Genomic DNA, 23,619 nt, shown 5'->3' with positions numbered 1-23,619 from the left:
GACTTTGCCATTCTTTGGGAAACTGCCATTTAATGCCTACATGTTAGGTTCTGCTAATGCCCTTCTCAGGCAACTGCATTTGAAGAGAACATTTATACATTTGCCATGCAATGTTCACTTTACTAATTTCTTAAAAAAAAAAAAAGGCTCTATAATTGCTGGTTGATTATTGTTTGGGTAAAAATTGCTTTATTTAAGTAGAAACTTTCAAGATTAAGGACTGAAAGTTGCTAATGTCTGACAGGGAGAATGAGTAGCAAATTAATGATTGGAGAGTTTTGTTTACATTTCTGCTGCAAAAGCTAATAGCTGGCTACTTAAGGAAGAATCTCTGTCTTGATTAAAGCCACAAGAGCTGGAGATGAGTAAAAATGTGTTTAAATTGTTATAATTGTGAAAATTTCACATATTTGGCATTTCACAAAAGAGTACCAGACATAAGAAAAAACATTTATGTGATAACATTGGTAATCAACAACAGCAGTTACTTTAATAAATGATTACCCTAGAAATGATTATACACAGCACCCATGCACATTATAAATAGCTTAATACTTATTGGACTAAATTGAAAATAACTGTGCTTTAAAAATTTAGAGATGAGCTAAGTATTCTCCGCGTATTACCCAGGAGCAGTACCTCCCCAACCAGCTCTCTCTCTCCCCCCTGGAGACAGGAGGAATTTGCTCTTGAAAAAATGCCCTTAAGGAACTAGCCACATAAAATATACCTATCTGCGTACAGTTATCATTTCTTTTAAGAACATATTCAGCCCAGATTTCTCAGTTAAAATCTTTACTGTAGGAATAGAGGTTGGAGAAAAGAAGGTTAAGTGTTTGGGTCTGGGTTTTGGGGGGTTTTTTTTTGGTCACTAGGAAGACGCTTTGAATTTCTTCTTGGTTTTCAGAAGTGGAGGCAGTGAAATTTTAAAAGCTGTCTCTCATGTGGTGCAAATAGGGCTGAAATTGCAGAATACTGACAAACATACAGAGCAGACATAATCAATTTCAATGAGATTTCTAGGGCAGAAGCAAGCAGCTCTGTATTCAATGTGAATAGGAGGTGAGAGATTTAACTGAGACCTTTGATTTTGATCAGGAAGAAATACCCCATGTAAATACTGGCTGGCTCTGGCACAGATATTTGTACATTAATAAATAAGAAGAAGCAATGGTGTCTGGGCGCCTTCAATGTCACAGGACTGGTGGAGAAGCCCTGAATCGGAATGTAGGACACAAGTGTTAATCACAATATTCTGTTTCTGTGATGCAAAGGTGACATTCACGAAGTTCATATATTGCAATACATCGTTTTCTGCAGCCTTAGTGACCAATTTTCTCGGCTTCATTTCTTGGTTATCTTTCCTTCCTTGATCATTCTGTGAATAAAACAAAGTGCTTTTGTGAGAGACCCTGCCAACAGTGTTTCTGTGCGTGGTCCCTCCATGTCATTTTGGTCATGAGATCTCTAATCTCTTCAGTAATTTCTTCATTTGCTGCAGTTTTAAAGCTCTTATGTTCCATCCTTACCACCTGAAGGATTTATACTCAGCAGAGTTGTTGCCAGGATCACCAAATAAGTCTCCAGATTTTGAGTTCTTTCCAGAATACAAGAATCAACTCTCTTAAATATGACTTGCTACCACAGCAATTTTGTTGGAACGATTCATAAATAAGTGAGATTTTCCTATCACCATGATAGCATCTATGCATTTTGATAATGTGAACTAAGATTCTTTCAAAACTTGTTTTCCCCACCAAACTAGGTTTATAAATCAATTATGATAACTAGAAGGCTTAATTCAGACCTGCACAACTTGGCAGTATGTAGGGGCCAAAATGGAGATAGGCTGAACTTCTTCAGGTTGCAGATAGGTTAGACTAGAGATAGACTGAAGATGGTTGATTTCCATGGGTCACGTGACAAACAGGAGTGTGGGCAACCTTAATTTTTTGAGGCCCCCCATGGGCTGTATGTTGTGCAGGTCTGGTTTAATTCATCTTTGTGATAGGGCAGGGATCTGAACCCCTAAAAGGAAAAGACCATGTCTCTGGGGTCTAGACCCCAAAAAGGAAAAGCCCCTGGACTTTCCCACATAGCCCAAATCCCTGGTGTTCCCCTGAGGCACATAGGGTTAAGTGACTTGCCCAAGGTCACACGGCTAGTAAGTGTTAAGTGTCTGAGACTGGATTTGAACCCAGGTCCTCCTGACTCCAGGGCCAGTGCTGTATTCACTGTGCCACCTAGCCTCCCCACAATAAGCCTTTTACCTGCCCTTTCATAGCAGCCCTCATTATCTGCTCTTGGCCCCACCCCAGGCTATTTGCCACTGCTTGATCACATCTAGATCTTTCTACAGTCTTTCTGTATAAAAATGTCCGTCTTGCCCCCATTAAATGGCTCAGATTCTTAAAATCTGGCCTGCTTATACTGACATCACAAGTAACGCAGACTCACTAGGAATCTTGCTTACCCCAACTGTTGTTTTAATAAACCTTGTCTCTGATTGAAAGAAGGCTTGAGTGGTGGAATTCTTTCAAGGCAGACCTGTGCCCTTTTCCCTTGCATTTTGGGGTTCACAGCATCCCTAGACCACAACAGTTGGAGATCATGGCGAATTGCTGGAGCTTCAACTGAGAATGAAAAGACCCCACATGGCCACTGTACCCGCTCTGGGCTCTGGAATCAGGATTGGTCAGAGGTCTTAAATTTTTCAAAATTGTTCATTTTTTTTTTAGCAGAACCAGGAGAAAATTGTACACAGCAACAGCAATATGTTGACCAATTGTGAATGACTTAGTGAATAACTTAGCTGCTCTCAGCAATACAAAGATCCAAGACAATTCCAAAGCCTTTTTTTTTTTTAACAATCAGGGTTAAGTAACTTGCTCAAGGTTACATGGCCAGTTATTTCTGGGTGTGGTGCTGAGTATCTGAGCCCAGATTTGATCCCCAGGTCATTCTGACACTGGAGCCAGTGCTCTTACTCGCTGAGCCACCTGGCCGCCCCTAAGCAATTGGGGTTAAGTAACTTGCTCAAGGTTACACGGCCAGGTGTTTCTGGGTGGATGCTAAGTATCTGAGCCTGGGATTCGATCTCCAGGTCTTCTCAACACTGGAGCTTGTGCTCTTACTCGCTGAGCCACCTGGCCGCCCCTAAGCAATTGGGGTTAAGTAACTTGCTCAAGGTTACACGGCCAGGTGTTTCTGGGTGGGTGCTAAGTGTCTGGGCCTGGGATTCGATCTCCAGGTCATCCCAACACTGGAGCCGATGCTGTTACTCGCTGTGCTACCTGGCCACCCCGCCAAAGGACTTTTGATGAAAAATACTATCCACATCCAGAGAAAGAACCCATAGAGTCTGAATGCACATTGAAGCATACTTTTTAAACTTTATTTTTCTTGGCTTTTTTGGTATGTGTTTTCTTTCACAACATGCCTAATATGGAAATATATTTTGCATGCCTGCACATGCATAACCTATATCGAATTGCCTTCTCAATAAGGGGGGAGGGGAGGGAGGGAGAGAATTTAAACTCAAAATTTTAAAAAATGAATGTTAAAAATCAATTTTTTGTTTGTTTTTTGGAGGGCAATTGGGGTTAAGTGACTTGCCCAAGGTCACATAGCTAGGTTTTTTTTTGGTGTGTGTGTGTTAAGTGTCTGAGGCTGTATCCAAACCCATGTTCCTCCTGACTCCAGGGCTGGTGCTCTATTCACTGAGCCACCTAGCCGCCCCTTAAAAATCATTTTCACATGTAATTGAGAAGAATATTTAAAAATAATGCTCATTTTTATACTATTGATATTATTTTATAAAAAGTCCTCCTGGTTTTGCTTACTTCACTCTGCATTAGTTCATACAAGTTTTTCCATGTCTCTTTGAAGCTGTATTTTTCCTCATTTCTTACAGCTCAGTATTATTCCATTATATTAATCTACTATATCACACATTTTTATAGCTATGTGGCACAGTGAATAAAGGATTAGACTTGGAGTCAGAAGACCCAAGTCCAGATTCTGCCTTAGACACTTATTTAGTTGCGTGATTCTGAGGTTAAGGGTGTGACTTAACTTATGTTGGTCTCAGTTTCTTTATCTGTAAAATCAAGATAACAGTAGCACCAAACCCTCAAGGTTGTTGTGAGGCTTAAATGAGATAACACATATAAAGAATTCTGCAAATCATAGGAAAAGGACTCACATGTACAAAAACATTTATAGTAGCTCTTTTTCTGTCAGCAAAGAATTGGAAATCAAGGGGATGCCCATCAATTGGGGAATGGCTGAATAAGCTGTGGTATATGAATGTAATGGAATACTATTGTGCTATAAGAAATGATGAGCAAGTGGGCTTCAGAAAAACCTGGAAAGACTTATATGAACTGATGCTGAGTGAAGCGAGCAGAACCAGGAGAACATTGTACACAGTAACAGTCACATTGTGCGATGATCAACTTTGATAGACTTTGCTCTTCTCGGAAATACAATAATCTGAGACAATTCCAAAGACTCATGATGGAAAATGCTATCCACATGCAGAGAGAGAACTATAGAGTCTGAATGAAGATTGAAGCAGACTATTTGCTCTCTCTTTTTTTCTTTTGGTCTCTTCTTTTTTGTGGTTCTTCCCATTGGTTCTAATTCTTCTTTATAACATGACTAATGTGAAAATATCTTCATTTTCTTCAGGATTTTTTTGGAGTGGTCTCCTTTAGCAAGCTGTTGACTTGCTTTTCATGATTTTCTTGTACCACTCTCATTTCTCTTCACAATTTTTCCTCTACTTCTCTTACTTGATTTTCAAAATCCTTCTTGAACTCTTCCATGGCCTACAACCAGTTCATGTTTTTCTCGGAGGCTTTTGATGCAAGAGTTTTGACTTTGTTGTCTTCTTGTTCTATGTTTTGATTATCTTTGTCACCAAAAAAATGATTCTATCGTCTGATTTCTCTTTCTCTGTTTGCTCATCTTGCCAGCCAATTACTTGACTTTTGAACTCTTCACCACAGTAGAACTCTGCTTCCAGAGTGGAGAGAGCTATGTCCCAAATTTCTGGGGTGTTGTGTAGCTATTGTCTGAGCTTCTTCTAGGCACCTGACTCAGAACTGTGAGGAGGATTCCCTCTCCACAGCCGCCACAAGGTCTGCCATACCAGAGCTCCTCCTCACCCCAGAACTACCACCCAAGACTGCAACCCAGATCCAAACAAGGCAAAGCAAGAGAATCCTGCCTTGGTGCCAGCAAAGAGATTTCTGCAGTTGCCCTCTGGTCAGCCCCTTGGTTCCCCGACCATCTGGGGGCCTGGAGCTCAGGAAACAGCCACTGCTGCAGCAGCTGCCCACACCTCCACCACAGCAGGGGCAGGGGCTGGACCATTATCTTCACCTATCTAGGTCCAACAGAGTTTCCCCATTGACCTTTATATTTCTCTTAAGTGTTTATGGGTTGAAAAGTCTGGAAACTGCCACAGCTGCCAGTGATTCAGTCCCCTGAGGTCTGCTCCAGCTGGTCTGTGATGATGGTCTATGCCAGCGTGGCCCACACAGGTCTGCACTCTGCTCCCAGCCCAGTGTGAAAGACCCTTCTGTCGGCCTGCCAGACTGTCCTCAGCTGGAGATGTATTTCACTCTGTCATTTTGTGGGTTCTAGCTCTAAAATTTGTTTAGAGTCATTTTTTTACAGGTATTGGAGGTGGTTGGGGATGAGCTCAAGTACGTTCCTGCTTGTAAGTTCTGCCATCCTGGCTCTGTCCCCCTGAAAATATCTTTAATATGAATGTATTTGGGGCAGCTAGGTGGCACAGTGAATAGAGCACCGGCCCTGGAGTCAGGAGTATCTGAGTTCAAATCCGGCCTCAGACACTTGACACACTTACTAGCCATGTGACTTTGGGCAAGTCACTTAACCCCAACTGCCCTCCAAAAAGCAAAAAAAAAAAATATGAATGTATTTGTAGAACCTATATCAGATTGCACACTGTCTTGGGGAGGGGAGAGGAGAAGGAGGAAGGGAGAGAAAATTTAAAACTCAAAAGCTTATGGAAGTTGATGTTGAAAACTAAAAATAAATTAATTAAAAAAAAGAATTCTGCAAATCCTAAAGTACTATGTAAATATTATAATAACATGGCATCCTCCACATCTTAATGCTTAAATTCTTCCCTTCCTTCAAGGCTCAGTTCAAATGTTACCTATTCCATACAACCTTTGATGAAACCCTCAGTTAGAGATGATTATTCTGTCCTGGAATCTCTAAGTAAATCAATCAGCAAGCATTTCTAAAGACACATTTCTATGTGTTGGCCGTTGTAAGCCTTAGGAATACAAAGACAAAGTGAAGTATTTCCTGCTCTTAAGGTGCTAACATTCTAACAGGAGAAACAACACGTATAGGTATAAATGCATCCATAATATATGCAAAATGAATACAAGGTAGTTTGGAGAGAGGGGACCCTAAGTTTGAATACACTCTTCCCACATGTGCTATGTGTACTTGTGTGTACAGCATGAATATTTGCAGGTCCATTTTTTTTAACTATGTCATCTTAGAAAATGCATTTGTTTTAATGTTACTTAATTGTGTTACTATAACCAGCTACTGGTTAACTGTTATTGGGAAGTACATGGTGTGTGTATGTGTGTGTGTGTGTGTGTGTGTGTGTTGTGAATTATAGTTTCAGGAGTGGACACCCAAAGTCCACTCTTTGAACCACTCAGGACATAGAACTCAACATTCTTGGGATTCATGATACAAGTTGGGGAAGGATCCTGAAAGGCGGGCTACACACAATTTCACACTTACAGTTTTTTACTTCTTCAAAGAGGGGAGGGAGGTGCATTTTTAATATGTCTTCAGGAAAACACTTGGTCATTATCACTATACAGTGATCATTTGCAATTTTTTTTGTTTTGTATTTTCCATTTACAGGGTTATAGCTATTGTGTATTTATGCATATTGTTTTCCTGGTTCAGCTTTACTTTACAAAACAGAGATTTTATCAGCCTGTTTCAAGGAACAGATAAGAATCGTGTATAGTTAACATATTGTTGTTGATATATAAATGTTGCTAAAATGGTTTTAAGAGTGATTAAAAGTGCCTTTTATTGAATAACAGAAACCTCGTGATACAAAGCATGTACCTGAAAATTTAAGTGAGAGTAAACATTGTATAATGGAAAGAAAAATGGTCTGGAAGTCTAAATACCTGAGTTCTAGTCTTGTTTAATCCGCTGATTGGAGATATGATACTGGGCAAATCATATAACTGCTCTACACTTCTATAAAATGTGACCTCTACATTCCCTTCTAGCTGTAAAGAATGAATGAACTTTCCTCTAAGTTGAATTTTTAAAAACAATCAGATTTTAAATATCCAAAAGGGAGCTTGCTGTGCAGGGGAATCCTGTGAAGCCTTTTCTACTACAAGTAATCACCTCTCTGTTAAATGAAAATTTGAATTTTCGTCCAGATGAAAATGAATGTTTTATTCATTTATTCAGGAATATCTTTCTTTCTTCCTTATAAACTGCAAAAAATAATTTCTAATTCAGCCTCTGTCTGATTTATTCAAATTGTTAAAAGTAGGGGCGGAGCAAAGTTGGCAGAATAGAAGCACAAACTTGGAGTGAGCTCCCACTCCAACCACTTCTAATACACACAAAAAAAGACTCTATACAAACTCTAGAGCTACAGAACCCACCAAGTGACAGAGAGAAACATAACCTGCTGAAGGCAGCCCAACAGGGGGGAAGGAAGGGCCTCTCACACCACACTGGGAGTCGAGGACAGTCCGCATGACTCCTGTGGCTCTGGCCCCAGGGCGGCCTGACCAGCAGCAGCCTAAGCAGACTTCAGGAGAGTGAATCACCAGCAGCTGTGGGGGTTTCCTGACTTCTCAACCTATAAATGCCAAAGACAAAGTAAAAGGTCAGTGGGGAGCTCTGTTGGAACAGGCGGGTATGGAAGAGCACGGTCCAGCCCCAGCCCCCAGGTGAGAAGTGGTGGAGGCCTGGTGGCTGCACAGCCACCATTGCGTTGCTGCCTCAGGAGCTCTTGGCCTCCAGACTGTAGGGGAACCAAGCGACCATTCACAGGGGAATCGCTCTTGCTTCAACCTGCTTGGATCTGGATCATGGTCTTGGGTGGTGGTCCTGGGGTGTGTGGCCAGTGAGCCAGAGCTTGTGGGGGCTGTAGAGAAGGCGCCCTCCTAAGAGCTCTGGCAGCTGCAAAAACCCCAGCAATTCTAGACAAAGCTCTCTCCATTCTGGAAGCAAAGTTCTACTGTGGCAAAGAGCTCAAAAGTCAAGTAATTGGCTGGCAATATGAGCAAGAAGAGGAAACAAAGACTGTAGAATCCTTTTTTGGAGACAAAAAGGATCAAGGCATGGAGCAGGAGGAAGATAGCAAAGTCAGCAAACTCCTGCATCAAAAGCCCCCAAGAAAAATATATACTGGTTACAGGCCATGGAGGAGCTCAGGAAGGATTTTGAAAATTAAGTAAGAGAAGTGGAGGAAAAATTGGAAAGAGAAATGAAAATGATGCAAGAAAATAATGAAAAGCAAGTCAACAACCTGCTAAAGGAGACCCAAAACTACACTGAAGAAAATAACACCTTAAAAAATAGACTAACTCAAATGACAAAAGAGGTCCAAAAAGCCAATGAGGAGAAGAATGCCTTAAAAAGCCAAATTTGCCAGATGGAAAAGGAATTTCGAAAACTCACTGAAGAGAATAACTCCTTCAAAATTAGATTGGAAAAACTGGAAGCTAATGACTTTATGAGAAATCAAGATACTATAAAACAGATACAAACAAATGAAAAAATAGAAGGCAATGTGAAATATCTCATTGGAAAAATCACTGACCTGGAAAATAGATCCAGGGGAGATAATTTAAAAATTATTAGACTACCTGAAATCCATGATGAAAAAAAAAAAAGCTTAGACACCATCTTGCAAGAAATTATCAAGCAAAATTTCCCTGATATTCTAGAACCAGAGGGCAAAATAGAAATTGAAAGAATTCACCCATCACCTCTTGAAAAAGATTGCAAAAAGAAAACTCCTAGGAATATTATAACCAAATTCCAGAGTTCCCAGGTCAAGCAGAAAATACCGCAAGCAGTCAGCATGAAACAATTTGAGTATTGTAGAAACACAATCAGGATAACACAAGAACTAGCAGCTTCTATGTTAAGGGATCCAAGGGCTTGGAATATGATATTCTGGAGGTCAAAGGAGCTAGGACTAAAACCAAGAATCACCTATCCAGCAAAACTGAGTATAATGCTTCATGGGAAAATAAGGTCATTCAATGAAATAGAGGATTTTCAAGAATTCTTGATGAAAAAAACAGAGCTGAACAGAAAATTTGAGTTTCAAATACAAGAAGCAAGAGAAGCATGAGAAGGTAAACAGGAAAAAGAAATCATAAGAAACTTATTAAAGTTGAAGTATTTACATTCTTACATGGCAAAATGATAATTAACTCATAAGACTTTTCTCAGTATGAAGATAGTTGAAGGGAACATATATGTGTACATATGTACACATTTTATGTATGTATATATACATACATATATGTATAGCAGGGTGTATATGTATATAAACATATATGTGAGTGTGGGCATATATATTTATGTTCATGTATACATAGACAGAGGGCACAGGATGAGTTGAATATGAAGGGATGATGTCTAAAAAATAAAATTAAGAGGTGAGAGAGGAATTTATTGGGAGAAGGAGAAAGGGAGAGATAGATTAGGGTAAATTATCTCATATAAAAGAGGCAAGAGAAAACTGTTACAATGGAGGGGAAGAGCAGGGAGGTGAAAGGGAATGGGTCAACCTTATTCTCATTGAATTTGGCTTAAGGAGGGAATAACATACACACTCAATTGGGTATCTTACCCTACAGGAAAATAGGGGGAAAGGGGATAAGAGGGGGGATGATAAGAGGGAGGGTAGATTGAGGGAGAGGGTAGTTAGAAGCAAACATTTTTGAAAAGGGACAGGGTCAAAGGAGAAAATAGGATAGGTGGGGGGAGGAATTGGATGGAGGGAAATATAGTTAGTCTTTCACAATATGACTACTATGGAAATGATTTGGGTAACTACACATGTACAACCTATATTGAATTGCTTATCTTCCCAGTGGGAGTGCCTGAGGAGGGAAGAAGGGAAAAAATGTGGAACTCAAAGTTTTAAAAAACAAATGTTTAAAAAAATTGTTTTTTACATGCAACTGGGAAATAAAATATATAGGCACTGGGGTATAGAAATCCATCTTGCCCTACTATAAAGTTGGCGGGGGGGTGATGAGGGAGGATATAAGAGAGAACAGATTGGGGGAAGGGGTATTCAATATGCTTGCTATTTTGGGCTGGGGGTAGGGGAGAGATGGGGAGAAAAAATTGTAACTCAAAATCTTGTGGAAATGAATGTTGAAAACTAAAAATAAATAAATTAATTAAAAACTTTTTAAAAAAATTGTTCAAAGTTTCCCAAAGGGGTGGAGGGCAGGGTATAGTGGAGAGGACACCAGATTAGGAGCCAGGAGACCTGAGTTTCTTGCTCTGCCCAACTAACTTTTTATCCTGGGGGCATTTTACTTTCATTCCAATGCAGAAAAAAAAAACACTCCTCAAGCACCCAGAATGTTCATCTGGTATTGGAGGGTTTGGCCTCAAATCTTGACTCTTCTACTATATACATAACAAAATACAGTGTCAATGGGAGGTAATCTCATAGGGGAAGATACAATAAAATTCTGTAAAATTTCCAGTATTGCTAAGAAAAAATTTCCCCCAGTTGTCTTTGAGTACTGAGCTGCCTCTATGATTTTAGATGTCATTTAATGTCTCTAGGTCTCAGTTCCTCATCTGTAAAAATGAGGGGTCGAACTGAGATCTAAGACCCTTTTTAGCTTAAAGTCTATGATCTTATGAAAGATACTGTGCTAAACGATGGAATGAATACAAAGGAAAAAAAAGTCACCACATGAAGCTTACATTCTACTTTTTTATTATTTTATTTTATTATTTATTCATTCTTTGTTTTTGTTTGGTCTTTTTGGAGGGGGGCAGGCAGAGCAATTGGGATTAAGTGACTTGCCCAAGGTCACACAGCTACTGTGTCAAGTGTCTGAGGTCACATTTGAACTCATTCACTGTGCCATCTAGCTGCCCCTGAATTCATTCATTCTTTCATTCATGAATGTATTTATTAAGTGATTACTACGTGCCAGGCATTGGACTAGCTGCCCAGAACACTAAGGGAAAAATGAAATACTCTATGGAGTTTAAATTCTCTTAGGGGAAAAATGATATTTACATATAAAAGTAAAAACGAAGTGATGGGGAGAGAGGGAGGGCAGGTGCTTGAGGGAGGAGGTGGTGCTTGGAGCTGAGCCTGGAAAGAAGCTAGGGATGAGGGGAGAGTGAGTAAAGAGAGTGTTCTAGACATGGTAGCAGCCTATGCAGAGTCGTGGAGAGACTGAATGTCATGCATGGCAATCAACAAGTGGGCTAAGTTGTCTAGAACTTACTGTGTGTAAAGTAGGCTGAAGCCAGACTGTGAAAGGCTTTAAAAATGCCCACTGGAGCAGATGGTGTCCTATCCTAGAGGCAATAGGGAGCCATTTAGCTCATTTGTAGGGTGAGGGCGTGGATCTTCATGGTGTGCTAGGAAAAAGGAAGGGACTTAGAACCAGAGGGCTTGGGGCTGAATCCTGTTGTTACTGTTAGGTCGTTTTCCAGTTGTGTCTGACTCTTAGTGACCCCATTGGGGTTTTCGTGGCAAAGATACTGGACTGGTTTGCCATTTCCTTCTCCCAGTTCTCCTATTTATTACCCAAGTGACTGTGGGCATGTCACTACTTCCCCTCTTGAGGTCTCAGTCAACAATAACCTTAGAGGGTATGGTGGCGTTCAGGTAATGATCTCTCTTGTTCTTGTTTGGAAATACAGTGACTCAGACTTAATGTAGGTGGGGGGATGTTATTTTCTTGTCAGAGAGATAATAGATCCCAGATCTAGAGTTGCAAAGACCTCAGAAATCATTTAGATGCTCATTTTTCAGAGAGAGGGGAAGTGGTGACATTGGGGATGTGTGGCTTAGTTGGAATTCTAACTCATATCCTCTACTCCAAGTTCAATTCTCTGTATCACAGTAGTTGGAAGGAGTAAAATCTTGCCAAAAAATAGAATGTGGGGCACACAGCAATCGGGTGGCCAGCCACTGGAATGCAATTTTTAAAATAGGTTTGTAACATTTTTGTTGTTTAGTTGTTTTACTCTTCGTGTCTCCCTTTTGAGTTTTCTTGGCAAAGATACTGGAGTGGTTTGTCATTTCCTTCTCTAGCTCGTTTCACAGATGAGGAAACTGAGGCAAATGTGGTTAAGTAACTTGCCCAGGGTCATACAAATAGTAAGTGTTTGAGGCCAGGTTAGAATTCAAGATGAGTCTTCCTGATTCCCAACCTAGTTCTCTATATACTATGCCACCCAGCCCTCTAAACCTTCATAACCTATGATCCCTAACACTTTTCCAGATCAAAAAACAAAACCAAAAAATCCTTTGTCCAGCGTGTCCCTAAAGTCTAGACACAGGAAATCTCATTAACTGTGCATATTTTCAAGAAATGAAATGAAGTTTTCATCAACATTTTATTTAATTAGCATAAATTAGATTTCATAGGAAGACATAAGAGACACAGGGGAATCTCATTAATTAATTATCTCATTAATGTGGAAATTAGTCCCCAATAGCTAATGAAAGCTTTTATTCCATATAAAATTGTCATGGCTAAAATTTATGCTAATTAAATAAAATGTTGAAAATTTCATTCATTCACCTTTTCTAGTGATTTGCCTCATTCTCCACCATTGCCATGAATGCAGCTCACTTGTTTCTTGAAGAGAAATTAAAAACCCTAGTGGACCAGTTTGCAGTTAGATCAGTTAACCCCTTGGTTCAAGCTATGAGGCTGACACAACACATTTTCTTGTGGTTGCAGATGTGGGCGGCTCTCTTGCAGCCTACTCTGCTCATCACCATGTCATTGGCCCCAAGGATTACCTTTGAAATTAGACAGGGGAAACGACTGCTTTAATAAAAGTTTAATTATAAGTCAACCCCTGATCAGGAGGAACCATTCTCATCTGCTCCAAGGGCTGGGAGTCGAGGAGATGCAGCCAGGCACTTGCCTTTGGATAGGTGAGTCTCCTTTCAATGAGCCATTCTTTGAGTATCACTGCTAAACCTCAGGAGAAATCAGTTACAAATAACAAATGATTCATACCCCAAGGGTCTGCCCCACTTCTGAGTTCCAGAGGAAACCTGGTTGTTTCAGTGGCTAAGGGTACACTGATTTAAAAAAAATGGCCCTAATCAAGCCTCAGACCTTCCTCAAGCTACCAAAAGGGCTACAACTTTTCCCTATCCCCAACTCCACCTTGAGCTTGGGGAGAGACAAATAGCCATTCCCCTGGGCATCTCACAGGGAGAGTGAGCAGAGATTCCTTATTTTTATCATAAACAAGCATTTATTGAGCACCACTATTTTCCAGGCGCTGTGCTAAATAACAGAGATACAAAAAAGGGGAAAAAAAACCTCAAACCAAAAAACCCAGTCCCAGATCCACAGGGGATTCTAATATAGTGGAACAAAATATACACAACTATGTATATACATGATATGTACAGTATCAGTGGGAGGTGATTTCAGAGGAAGGCACAAAAACTATATATGGGGGAGAGGAGACCCTTGATTTATGACTGACCGAGATTTCCAGTATTGCTAAGAAAAAATCCCCCACAGAAACCTTGGGGCATTAAGTTACTAGTACACTAAGCTACTAGAAAGTTAAGTTGGCAGCAGGAAGAAGAGAAATTCAAGAGTGGGTCAGACTGTTAATATTTGGGTAGCGGCTCTTTTCTTTATGACTCAGACTATGACTTTCAGGGCTGTGGGGGTTGGGAGGCCTCTGAAGGCAGGATTTGACAGGCAGCCCCTAATGGACATTAGGTGAGGTGGAGGGAAGTTAGCTTCATTTCCATGGGTAAGGAAGGTCTTTTGGGACTTCCGGTTCCTTTGGGGCAGTTTAGGATGGGCATGGCTGCTGGTCCAAAGCAATAAGGAGAGTGGGGGTGAGAAAAGGGAAAAGATTCTAACCAGGCTGCACTAGGAGCTGTTCCTCAGTTTCTGAGCCGTACTTGATAGAAATTAGTAATATTTCACAATGTAAATATCATTTTCCTTCTCCCTCTACTCTCCTTTCCCTTTTTCACTCTCACTTTGATTCCTCTTCTTTTTTCTCCCTTTTCCCTTTTCTGCTGCTTAAGACTGAGACCCTCCAGTGGTGCTTAGACCCTTAGAGTCAAAGGTTACTGACTTCTATAAGGCAGAACACAGAGGAATATCAGTTGCCCACCCTCATCCTCAGTGGTTGAAAAGGTTGATTTACTTCCCGAAGGATACTAGGGTCATCTCAGGCATGTTGCTTTCTTAACTAATATATTTGAAAAAGTTTTCATAATTACATCACAGTCATTTCCAGGTAGTCCCTTCACCTGTCTTCTCTCTTCCATGAGCCTTCCCTTATAACTAAGATCAAAAAAATTAAACAAAACCAACTGATGTATAGGGACAATGATTGTATACATATATTCTACAATGGGGCAGCTAGGTGGTACAGTGGCTAGAACACAGGGCCTGGAGCCAAGGAGACCTGAGTTCAAATGTGACCTCAAATACTTATTAGCTGTGTGACCCTGGGCAAGACACTTAACCCTATTTGTCCCTGTTTCCTCATCTGTTAAAATGAGCTGGAGAAGAAAACGGCAAACCACTCCAGCATCTTTGCCAAGAAAACTCCAAAAGGAGTTAGGAAGAGTTGGAAACAGCTAAACAACAACATCATTCTATGAGAATATTTCCTCATCTATTCTCTGGAGCCATATTTGGGAGGACCAATGTTATTCATCACAAAGTGATATATTTTAAAAATTTAGGTTCCCAAAAAAAATTTTGTAAAAAAAAAAAACAACCCAAAAACTTCCACAGTGTTGGAATGCTGTGAAATTACAATAACCAAGCTTGACCCTCAAAGAAGAAATATGAGAAGTCACTTCCTCTGGCTCCTTTGAAAAGGTAGGGGGCCATGGGTAGGGAACATTGGGTAGAATGTCAAACTTTTTCAATATATTGGTTTTGCTGAAGTGTCTTTTTCCTCTTTTAAATTCTTTATTAGAAGGGATGGCTCTAGGGGACAGGGAAGGGAGATGACTGAAACAACAACAACTTATTTCTAAAAAAACACTCCCATGAAATATTCTCCTGGAGGGAGATGCCAATGTCAGTCATTAGCTAGCTACCCAGCCTGCCTATCTACCTTATAAGTTGTTTGAGGATCAAATGATCGTAAAGTATTTTATAACCACAAAACATATTTTATATACATAAAAGTTATAATGGTTATTGGTCTTCATCATAAAAATAGGAGAGCTAAAAAAAGGAGTCCTCAAGGCTGCCGGGTCCCTACACAGCAGTGACCACACAGCCCTCACCCACAGCCATGGAGAAGTCAGCCTTGCGTATGAGGTCCCCAGCATGCTCTAGGTACCAAAATAGCCCAGTTTGCTGCCTGGCCCAATGGGCTTTCTGCTTTTGTTCTGGGCTACTATTTCAGGTTCACCCTTTGGTTTAGCTTACTTTGGGAACTTTCAGGCAGAGCCCACATTTTAGCCTTCTGGTCAGGGATGGTCACCTGAAATTCTGGGCATGGAACTGAAAACCTTTGTCTGTGCAGACACCTAGTAGAGGGAAACCTCTTTTGAGTGGATGCACAGCTTGATGGTACTATTTCTGTCCCTGAAAGAAAAGCCACTTAGCTGTTCCTGGACCTAGGTAGCACCTCATCTCCAGGAAGGTCCATGCAGCACTAAATTCTCCCTAGTTCATATAACTTCTGGCTCCCTCAGATTATAAGGACATTGGTAGGGAAAAGAGGATAGAGATGCCCACAAGGCATTTATTTCCTGGCAAAGGAGGCTGAAGCTCTGGCCTGATTTCAAAGACTAATTAGTGGTCAATGAGACAATTACCAAGGCTTATTAAGTCTGATATTGAGATGCGGTAAACATAAGGGAACCAAGGGCTGTGTGCCATAGGACTAAGGGAGTCAAATTCTGGCATTTCCTATCAGCCAACCAGAATTCAGGTACAGAGCAGCTCCAGTTCACCAAAGCAGATCTAGATTGGGGAAAGAAGAGATTGGAATCAGTTCTGGTCAATGCTCATTGGTTTTTCTTTTCTTTTTATTTATTTATTTATTTATTTTCAAAGCAAATGCTTTATTAACTTCTGGTTTACATCATTCATTTCTGCCAGATTTTGAGTTACAAATTTTCTCCCCGTTTTTCCCCTACCCACCCCCCCAAAATAGCAGTCCCACTGGATATCCCCTCCTCCAGTCTGCTCTCTCCTATATCTTCTCCCATACTCCCTTCGACTTTCCAGTAGGGCAGGGTGGATCTCTATGCCCCAGTGCCTGTATATCTTATTTCCCAATTACATGTAAAATAATATTAATAATAGTATATATGTATGTATATATATATATATTTAAACATTTGATTTTAAAACTTTGAATTCCAGATCCATTCCCTTCCTGACCCTTGTCACCCACCCTTACTGGGAAGATAATCAATTCAGTATAGGTTGTACATGTGTAGCTATGCAAAACATTTCCATAGTTGATATATTGTAAAAGACTGACTATATTTCCCTCCTTCCTATCCCACCTCCCACTTGTTCTATTCTCTACTTTGATACTGTCTCTTTTCAAAAGTGGGTGCTTCCAAAAAAAAAAGTGGGTGCTTCCAACTTCCCTCCCCCCCAGCCAGCCCTGCCTTCCATCATCCCCCCTCTCATCCCCTTCCCCCCCCTACTCTCCTGTAGGGTGAGATACGCTATTTAGTGTGTATTTCATTCCCTCTCTAAGCCAAATTCAATGAGAAATAAGGTTGACCCATTCCCTTTTGACTTCCTGTTCTTCCCCTCCATTGTAACCATTTTCCCTTGCTTCTTCTATATGAGATAATTTACCCCATTCTGTCTCTCCCCATCTCCTCTCATTATATTCCTCTCTCACCTCTTAATTTCACCTTTTAAGTATAATCCCTTCCTGTTAAATTGGTCCTGTGCCCTCTATCTATGTATAACCTGTAAACATATATACACACATTCACATATGTATTCATATGCCCATATACCCTCCTATATAGACATATATATATATATTTATATTCCCTTCAACTTTTCATACTGAGAAAAGTTTCATCAGTTATAATTATTGTTTTTCCATGTAGGAATGTAAATAGTTCAACTTTGATAAGTTCTTTATGATTCCCTATTTACCTTCTTATGCTTCTCTTGCTTCTTGTATCTGAATCAAATTTTCTATTCAATTCTGGTTTTTTCATCAAGAATGCTTGAAAGTCCTCTATTCCACTGAATGACCATACTTTCCCCTGAAACATGATACTCAGTTTTCCTGGGTAGGTGATTCTTGGTTTTAATCCCAGCTCCTTTGACCTCCAGAATATCATATTCCAAGGCCTTTGATCCCTCAGTGTAGAAGCTGCCAGATCCTGGGTTATCCTGATTGTGTTTCCACAATATTCAAATTGTTTCTTCCTGGCTGCTTGTAATATTATCTCCTTTATCTGGGAATTCCAGAACCTGGTTATAATGTTTCTAGGAGTTTTCGTTTTGTGATCTTTTTCAGGAGGTGATTGGTAGATTCTTTCAACCTCTATTTTGCCCTCTGGTTCTAAAACATCAGGGCAGTTTTCCTTGAGAATTTCTTGGAGGATGATTTCTAGGTTCTTTCTTTGATCATGGCTTTCAGGTAGTCCAATAATTTTTAAATTATCTCTCCTGGATCTATTTTCCAGGTCAGCAGTTTTTCACATTGCCTTCTATTTTTTCATTTCTTTGGATCTGTTTAACAGCATCTTGATTTCTCATAAAGTAACTAGCTTCCATTTGCTCCAATCTAATTCTGAAGGAATGATTCTCTTCAATGAGCTTTTGAGATTCTTTTTCCATCTGGCAAATTCACCTTTTTAAGGCATTCTTCTCCTCATTGCCTTTTTGAGTCTCTTTTGCCATTTGAGTTAGTCTATTTTTTAAGGTGTTATTTTCTTCAGTCAGATTGTTGACTCTAATTTCATAATTTTCTTGCATCGTTCTCATTTCTCTTCCCAATTTTTCCTCCACTTCTCTTATTTGCTTTTCAAAATCCTTCTTAAGGTCCTCTATGGCCTGTAACCAGCTTGTATTTTTCTTGGAAGCTTTTGGTGCAGGAGTTCTGACTTCACTGTCTTCCTCCTGTTCCATGTTTTGATCCTTTTTGTCCCCAGAATAGGAGTGTAAAGTTGCTCTGTTTGTTTTGCTTCCTTTGCCTGCTCATGTTGCCACTCATTTACTTGACTTTTGGGCTTTTTGCCACAGTAAGACTCTGCCACCAGACAGGGGAGCTTTGTCCTAAATGCTGGGTTTTTCTCAGCTGCCGAAGGTGCCCTCTCTGAAGCTTCCACACACTCTGGCAAGCTGGTCGCATACCCTAGGACCTCCACCCTAGACCGCAATCCAGATCCAAGCAGGTTAAGAGAGATTACTCCTCACACTGGTCGCTTGGTCCCCCTACAATCTGCAGGCCAGGAGCTGAAGCAGCCATGTGTGGCTACAGCTGCAGGGCCGCAGTGCCTCAGTCGCTTCTCACCCTGGGGGCAAAAGCCAGCGCACTCCCAACTACTGGATCCCAAAGTCCACACTGCACTGACCTCTCACTTTGTCCTTGGCATCTATGTGTTGATAATTCTGGAAACTGCCACAGCTGCTGGTGATCTGAAGTCCCTCCAGCTTGCGGCTGGTCAGGGTCGCTCTGGGGCTAAAACCTCTGGCTTGCATGGGGCTAGTCTCAGCTTCCAGAACGCTGCACTGGCCACTTGTTGCCAACCTGCCGGGCTGTCCTCAGTGGGAGGTTAGCTTCTCTGTGTCATTTTGTGGGTTCTGTAGCTCCAAAGTTTCTTCAGAGTCACCTTTTACATGAATTGGGGGAGGTGGAAGCCAGAGCCCCTCAGAAGTCCTGTTTCTACTCTGCCATCTTGACTCCACCCCCCCCATTTTTCTTTTCTTAAAAAAAAAATTAACTAGGGCATCTATTTTCTCTCTCTTTCACCCCTTCTCCCATTGAGAAAAAAAGCAAAGCAAAGCTCTTAGAACAAATATGCATAGTCAAACCAAATTTGATTGTTGGCCATGCTTAAAAATTATCTGTCTCATTCAACATCTTGAATCCATTATCTCTCTGTTAGGTAGATAGCATACATAGCATACTTACTCCTATGGAATCATAATTGGTCATTGTGCTAAATGAATTTCTTAAGTCTTTCAAAGTTGTTTGTCTTGTAATGTTATTGTCATTATGTAAATAACTCCCCTGGTTCTATTTAATTCACTCAGCTTTAGCTCATACAATTCTTCCAATATTTCTCTGAATCCATCCCTTTTGCTGCATCTGATGGCACACTAGTATTCCATTCTATCCTTATACCATAGTTTGTCCAGCCATTCCTAAATTGATGGGTACCCAGTTCTTTGCCACCATACAAGGAACAATTATGACAATTTTTGTGCATATGGGATCTTTTTCTCTTTCTTTAATCTCTTTAGGGAACAGACCCAATAGTGATATCACTGAGTTAAATAGTATGCCAGTTTAGTTACTTTTGGGTAGAGTTTGTGGGAATTGAGTGAATTACCCTGACTCCATCTTGTGACTCAATTTTGGATCTAGCTCAGTTCTCTTTATGTTCAGTTATGGGTCCAGTCCAATTTCTGTCTTGTGAGAAAACTTTATTCAATTTTGGGAATTGTGAGAAAATTTTATTGCATATTTGAACCTAGCCATGCATGACTGGAAAGCTGGACCATCTCTCTCTGCTGCTTAGTGCTAAACTCTTTTTAAAAAATTATTTTAATTTTTTGCTATGTGGAGGGCAATTGGGGTTAAGTAACTTGCCCAAGGTCACATGGCTAGGTTTTTTTGTGTGTATATGCTAAGTGTTTGAGGCCAGATCTGAACTCAGGTTCTCCTTACTCCAGGGCTGGTGCTCTACTCACTGCACTACCTAGCCGCCCCCTTACTGCTAGACTCTTAACCAAAGACCTAGGTTGTGCTGACCAGAAACTCAGTCAGATGTGAAGACTGATGCAAGGAGTTTTCTCATAATCATACATCTCAAGTAACCCACACATCTTTTTTTAAAAAATTAATTTGTTGGGGTGGCTAGGTGGCACGGTGAATAGAGCACCGGCCCTGAAGTCAGGAGGACCTGAGTTCAAATCCAACCTCAGACACTTAACACACACACACAAAAAACTAGCTGTGTGACCTTGGGCAAGTCACTTAACCCCCACTGCCCTCCAAAAAAGCAAAAAAAATTGTTTATTTACTTTTAGTTTACAACATTCAGTTCCACATTCCCTTGAGTTTCAAATTTTCTCCGCCTCCCTCTTCTCCCACCCCTCACCCCCCATGATGGTGGCATTCACTCAAATATAGGATCTACAAATATCTTCATATTAATCATTAGTCAGATTGTAAAGAAGGATTATAACCGATGGAATGATCTGTGGCAAAGAGGAAACTAAACAAAACAAGAAAAAGAAACAGAGCAAGAGTTTGTTTCACTCTGCATTCAGACTCGGCATCTCTTTCTCTGGATGTGGGTATCTCTTTCTTTCATGAGTCTTTTGGAGTTGTCTTATAACCTTACATTGCTGGGAGGAGCCCAGTTTATTGAAGTTAGTCATCACACATAATGTTGTATCTGTGATTGTGTACAGATTTCTCCTGGTTCTGCTCTCCTCACTCAGCATCAGTTTATATAAGTCTCTCCAGGTTGTTATGAAGTCCATCTATTCCTCATTTCTTATAGCACAATAGTATTCCATTACATTCATATACCACAGCTTGTTCAGCCATTCCCCAGTTGATGGGCATCCCCTTGATTTCCAATTCTTTGCCACCACAAAAAGAGCTGCTATAAATATTTTTGTACATATAGGTCTTCCTCCCATTTCTCTGATCTCTTTGGGATATAACCCTAGAAGTGGTATTGCTGGGTCAAAGGTATGCATTTATTTATAGCCCTTTGGGCATAGTTCCAGATTGCTCTCCAGAATGATTGGATCAGTTCACAACTCCACCAACAATGCATTAGTGTTCCAATTTTTCCACATCCTCTCCAGCGTTTATCATTTTCCTGTTTTGTCATCTTAGCCAATCTGACTGGTGAGGTGTGGTATCTCAGAGTTGTTTTGATTTGCATTTCTCTAATAAATAGTGATTTAGAGCATTTTTCATATGCTTATAGATATCTTTAATTTCATCTTCTGAGAACTGCATGTTCATATCCTTTGACCATTTATCAATTGGGGAGTGGCTTGTATTCTTATGGATTTGACTCAATTCTTTGTATATTTTAGAAATGAATCCTTTATCAGAGATACTAGTTGTCAAAATTCTTTCCCAATTTTCCACTTCCCTCTTAATCTTGATTACATTGGCTTTGTTTGTACAGAAACTTTTCAACTTAATGTAATCAAAATTATCCATTTTGCATTTTATAATGCTCTCTAACTCTTGTTACATCATAAAATCTTCCCCTCTCCATAGATCTGACAGGTAAACTATTCCTTGCTCTCCCAGATTGCTTACAGTATCAGCCTTTATACCTATATCCTGTACCCAACCCACACTTCTTATCTGAAAATTGGCCCTTATACTAATCAATCGCTGTAGCAAGGTGGCATAGTGGATAGAATGTCATATCTGGACTCCAGAGAAAGTGAGTTCAAATCTTCCCTCAGAAACTTACTAGCTGTGTGACCCTGGGCAAGTCACTTAACCCTGTTTGCCTCAGTTCCTCATCTGTAAAATGAGCAGGAAAAGGAGATGGTTAACCACTCCAGTTTCTTTGCTAAGAACATTCTACATTGGGTCATGAAGAGTTGGACTTGATTGAAACAACTCAACAACAGCCACACTTATAAGTTATAAGTTTCCTTGTTCCTTTGATTGAATACAGACCCTTGGGAGATCAGGACACTCCTTTTTCTGATTTCAGGGAATTGCACTAGTTTACTCATCCCTCTACCTACCGGGAAAGTCCCTAATCTTTCCTCCAATTAGAAATCAGGTTACTTAATGTTATATCCTAGTTAAATTTTTCTTTCTAAGAGACAGTTGGAATTATATAACTTGCCCAGGGTCACACAGTGACAAGTATCTGAGGCCAGATTTGATCTTAGGTCCTTCTGACTCCAGGGTCAGAGTTCTATCCACTGTGCCACCTAATTGCCCTAATTAAAAAAAAATTAATTGGTCTTATTTGATTGTTTTTACAGCATAGAAATCTGTTTCCCCGATATCTGAAGACCACTGCCAAAGCTGAGGAGGCAGGGTCCCATTTTGTTATGCAAATTGCTTAATAAATCATTATGCTTGGAAGCTAGAACCTTTGTTTCTTTAGTCATTTCATCTTGCCACAAGGAATCGCTTTGAAAAAGCAGAAGGTGTGATAGAAATGCAACCTCTTATTCTTATTCTTGGTGTTCTTGGAGGCCCCTTTGGACTTCTCACCAGTGGCATCTCTGGGCCACCCTCTCTTCTCCTCTCTCACCCACATGCCCCTTATCATTGGACATCATCCAACTTACATGACAGGCAAATATGTGCAGTAGCACCCTAGGGCTATCATGGTAACGTCTTGAACGACTAATGAGCTGAAGGATGCCCTTCCCTAACCCCTCATGTAAAGACTGTGTTCTATATAGACCTGGTCACAAGATCCTGAAGGGACCATGACAAAACTTTTCCTCCCTCTGTCCACTTCCAGACAGAACCACAGTGAAACTGAGTCAGACAATCTGACCGAGCCTAGACAATCTACTGTAACCTTTCAAAACTGCAAGGGAAAGGACTTTAGAAGGATCTCCTGGTCATTCTTGTCTGTGTTTAACACCTTACTTGAGGGGAACAATTTGCCTGACATTTTGGAAAAATACTTTAAGGCTTACAAAGCACTTTATTTTTTAAACAAATAAAATTTTATTGAAACCATGAAACTCTGTTAGACTTGTTTCTTTTTAAAGTGTGTATTAAATCTTACCTCATAGTAGCAACACTGGTCTGCTCATCTGTGGTCCCCTTCTGAACTCCCTTCTGCAATCCTCTTTTTTTTTTCCTTCTTCTTTGTCAATGGAAATGTTCATGCTTGGTGATGTTTGTCCAGTTCATGATTCAAAAAAAAAAAAGAAAGTCTGGAAAGATGCTAAGCAGGACCCAGCTCCTGTCTCCCTTACCCCCGTTTGATTGATGTGTTCTGTTATGATTATTTTTTAAATTGTCTATTATTCTACGCTTAACCAATTTTTTTTGTTTTTCTATTACAGTCATTTCTGTATTCTCTTCCCCATAAAACAATGACAATAACTCAGAACAAAACAACAAATGATCCCTCTCTTGTAACAAAAAAAAAAA

General features: G+C 40.3%; 1 protein-coding gene and 1 pseudogene across 1 annotated transcript in view; one reads left to right on the top strand and one right to left on the bottom strand.

Annotated features, from left to right (window-relative positions):
* LOC138176706 (interleukin-9 receptor-like) overlaps positions 1–23,619 on the top strand; it is a 78,403-nt gene that overhangs the window by 19,754 nt on the left and 35,030 nt on the right. The gene's annotated exons all lie outside the window — the stretch shown is intronic.
* Positions 529–2,311, bottom strand: LOC138143664 (general transcription factor IIH subunit 3 pseudogene; annotated as a pseudogene).

The sequence above is a fragment of the Petaurus breviceps genome, unplaced genomic scaffold (genome assembly GCF_028583685.1).
Source record: "Petaurus breviceps papuanus isolate PSGF00001 unplaced genomic scaffold, PetGlider_PUasm1.0 138, whole genome shotgun sequence".
NCBI classification, from domain to species: Eukaryota; Metazoa; Chordata; class Mammalia; order Diprotodontia; family Petauridae; genus Petaurus; species Petaurus breviceps.
Note: the sequence above shows the minus strand (reverse complement) of the source record. Positions and strands in the feature narration are given on the sequence as shown.